At 29.0% G+C, this 4,282-nt stretch overlaps 1 long non-coding RNA gene across 1 annotated transcript; it reads left to right on the top strand.

Annotated features, from left to right (window-relative positions):
• Window positions 1-295: 295 nt before the first annotated feature.
• Window positions 296-2,847, top strand: LOC111617314. The gene is made up of 3 exons (XR_002755399.1): window positions 296-405; window positions 2,600-2,686; window positions 2,750-2,847. It is a non-coding gene; the product is annotated as an uncharacterized LOC111617314 (long non-coding RNA).
• Window positions 2,848-4,282: the final 1,435 nt, after the last annotated feature.

Genomic DNA, 4,282 nt, shown 5'->3' with positions numbered 1-4,282 from the left:
TTCTGTTTGGTGACATGAACTATCTCTGTTCAAATGAGAAGTCAGCATTAATGTTTTATTTAAATCTTAATGATTTAAATAAAACATTATAAATAAATTATTTACACTTCGTGTTAAAGCTGACTTAACATGTCATTGATCCATATTTATAACACTGTTGAATTTAAATTTTATAACTTATTTTATTATGTATTCGTTCTTGATGGTGGCTGTATAAATACCCGAAAATATTAGAAAAATAAAAAATAAGAAAAATTTGCTGGAACAGGTTGAAACTGTTTTATTTTTGTATTTCTATTACTAATTTTAGGATATAAGTTTATTTCCTAAAGGCGATCTGACTATTGTAGGAGAAAGAGGAGTGATAATGAGCGGTGGGCAAAAGGCAAGAATTAATCTAGCAAGGTAAGATACGTCTTTCGCTTTAATGTTATATTTTTATTACTGCAGATATAACAATACAGTATGATAACAATATAGGGCTTCACAGAGAGTAGACTAGGTTTTGTAGAAAGAACTATTGAGCAAATCTCAACAAACTTTCGTATTCATACTGTCATGATTATGTAGTTTCGTTTACAAAGAAATTTCAGCCAATAGGGCAAGTTTTGGCATTGTCCCTTTAATACAAATGCGTGGTATATTTTCTAATAAATTTTGGGATTTAATTTAAGAAAAAGACTAGAGTAATGTTATTTTAATTACAGCTATGAAATGTTGAATTGATGATTAAATGGAAGATATGGCTGTATATGCTCTCCCTATGCAGACCATAAACAATGTATTATACAACATACTCGATGGCTAAACACCACTCACATGAAATTCTGTTGTTGAAAGAGGTTGAGAACAAAGCGTAATTAAAGAAGGCTCTTTAGAGAGCCACATAACAAATAGTCACACTAATTCAGATATGATAATCGAGGTAGCCATAATGTTGAAAATCATTAGGTAATCAATTTCTCTTGTGAAAAAGGTTTTTGTAGTAAGGGTTGCACATTTTTGCCTATACGTGAGGTTTCTTTTATCTTGCATATAGATTATGGTCTTCAGACAAATCCTCTGCTGTAGGGCAGGATTAGTAAAGTTTTGAAGCACATTATTACTGGCATATACAAGACATTTTCTTGGTCCAGATTAAGAATACTTTTCATAAAAATAATAAAGATAAATGATAAACGATGAAAACCATATCATATTGTCATTTATGTCAATGCAATTTGTTGGTAAAAGTATGAATTATTACAACAAATACGACAGTGTGAGTATTCATATTATTATAAAAATGAGTCTTATTGCTCCAAAGAATTAGCTAGCATCTCATATCATTAAGCATCATGCAAGCTAGAAATGTCATGGCAGATGTTTTCCACTTATTACTAAACCAGAAATTCTTTTATATGAGAACTATATTTGTTGGATAATACTTATCATTTTTACAGAACTTTCCACACAGTTGTATAGGGATTATTTAATTGTCCTGTTATTGCATGTGCACTATTTTCGCGTTGAAAATTTTCCATTCCGTGTTTCACTTCGGCAATAGCGAGGTCATGAGTGCTTGCATGTGTTTGACATCTCTGTACTGGTTTCTTAGAAATGTTGCAGTCTTATAAAAAATGCAAAACCATTTTCCAAATATTCTCAATATTCGGACTACATCTTTATTGTTTATTTTGCACTTGAATATATTATGCATTAAATTTTTTTTTAGTTTTTTTAACAAACACATAATAAGAAAAACATAAGGCAGCGCTTATAATGGAAGATGTAAACGTGTTATGCCCAGAATTGCGAAGCTGAGATTACTGTTTCATTCATAGAGGAATTTATGAAGAACTGTCAAGACCATTTTGCAACAATTTTATACACGAAATGCATTAGAAAACGTACCTAATATGTACACCAAGGAGTCATCACCGCGAAATATTTTTAATGTCTAAATGTTACAGTAAAAGATTTTTTTCAAAAATCAAAATCTCATTCACATTACAGTATGTATACGAAATTTGGTAAAATTTTTAATAGTTCTATACAGTTAGCTCTAAATACTTATTCTGTAATTATATTCACCCATGTACATTTTCATGAAATTGAAGTAATGCTTATGCGTATTGCTTTTTAAATTTTTTCAGTAAGTATTCACAAAAACATTACTCAAACATCAAAATAGAAACTGCAGTTACTTTTAAATATTTTTTTGTCTCATTGATGTTGTTCCAAATTGTTCCATTTATGTTGTTAATACAAAACATAAATAGCGGCATTTTAATAAACAAGATTCGTTATATGATCTGATTAGCGACTACTATTATATTGAAATGTAAAATGAAAATGTGCACAATTATATTACTTTTTATGTACATTTTTACAAAGTATAAATACATAACAAAGTCTCAGTTACTTCAGATTTCAGGCTATTTTTGTAGGAAATGGGATGAGAAATTCTTTGAGGTTTCTGCAATGCATGATTTTTCTGTTTGTGGAATTTCTGTATTATCGTTTTCCATTCTTGCTAGATAAGCCTCAACAAATCTCATGTATGAGTAATGTTTTTGCTTTTTGGTACTGAGTTAATGTTATGTTTTTATAATTTTAGAGCACTTTATCTAGATGCCGATATATTCCTCCTTGACGATCCACTGAGTGCTGTTGATGTTCCAGTGGCGAAACATATATACGAAAAGTAAATAATTAAATTATATTTTATGTGTATAATTTAACACAGTTAAACACGTTTTTCTTTCAGATGTATATTGGAATATCTGAAAAAGAAAATTTGCATTTTAGTTACGCATCAAATACAATTTTTAAACTCTGAAAGTAAGATTATAGTGTTAAACAAGGTAAGAATATTTATTGTTTATTACTTCAATTTATTAATTAGTTTTTAATTTATTGAAAATATTGATTTTTATTGTAATAATATGTCAATTTGGATATTAACAAGTTAATTAACAGTACCAAAAGAGCCACGGATTGCATTGGATTGGATTGATTACCGAACATAACTCAATCCATTAAAATCCAAATAAAAATTTACCTAAATAAAGTGAAATTTTTCGAAGTGTAGTGCTATGTTTTCTCTGTTCAAATGAGAAGTTTTTCGAACTGTAAATAATTTATTTATGATGTTTTATTTAAATCTTAATGATTTAAATAAAACATTATAAATAAATTATTTACACTTCGTGTTAAAGCTGACTTAACTACTGTATATAAAGTACATACATATATGCAACATATGTTATTTTACCTGCTGATATTAGTAAATAAGTAGATTTATATCTGGTATTAAATCTAGTAAAATATACTTAACATCTACTGATAATTATATCAGACACTGCCATTAGTTAATCATGTGTCCAAAAAAATTCTGATCCATAAAATTCTATTATTATTCTTGAACAAACCTGGAGCATCTGCTGCTTTTGTAAGCTGTCTTATTAAAGGACAATTTTGAATTATTAGGCACCCCATTAATGAACTTTTATAATGTGAAAAACTTAATCGGTTAGGCTATTCCTATAATTGGAAATAATGTATAATATACTGTACACTTTAAATAGAGTATCTTCTGCTGTATTTGGAAAACCACTAATATGGTCACATTATTTTTGAAACCATGTCTCTCAATTAAGAACTTTTATTATACAGGGGTGATTATAATTAAAGTTCCACTTTGAAATGGCCATAAAATGAAAACTACTGGACAAAATGTTATCAAACTTGGTAATAGTGTACAGGACGTCATGGGATTTTATTTCCTTCGAAAAAAATAGTTCAAAAACTCACCACCAACGGAAAAATGGCGCTATCTCCAATATTGTTAAAAGAAATAAAACATTAAAACATCGTTGAAAATGTTTTTAATTGCTTTTAAAACGCTTTACAGACCATGTTCAATGTGGTGTCCACCATTTTCGATAAGCAAGTTACATCGCATTACTGTGTTCTCAACAGTAGCTCTTAGCATATCAGGAGTAACCCCACAAACAGTTTCGTTTTAAAACCGATTAAAAACATTTTCAACGATGTCTTCGTGTCTTATTTCTTTTAACAGTCTTATTTCTTTTAACAATATTGCCGATAGCGCCATTTTTCCGTTGGTGGTGAGTTTTTGAGCTATTCTTTTCATGGGAAATAAAATATAAAATCTCATGACGTCCTGTACACTATTACCAAGTTTGATAACATTCTGTTCAGTAGTTTTCATTTTATGGCCATTTCAAAGTGAAACTTTAATTATAATCTCCCTGTATTATTTTACATTGAATCTAGG

This window comes from Centruroides sculpturatus, unplaced genomic scaffold, assembly GCF_000671375.1.
Source record: "Centruroides sculpturatus isolate CEXI.00-Female unplaced genomic scaffold, Cexi_2.0 scaffold5503, whole genome shotgun sequence".
Classification (NCBI taxonomy): Eukaryota; Metazoa; Arthropoda; class Arachnida; order Scorpiones; family Buthidae; genus Centruroides; species Centruroides sculpturatus.
The sequence above is the reverse complement of the archived record's forward strand: the minus strand, read 5'-3'. Positions and strand labels throughout refer to the sequence as shown.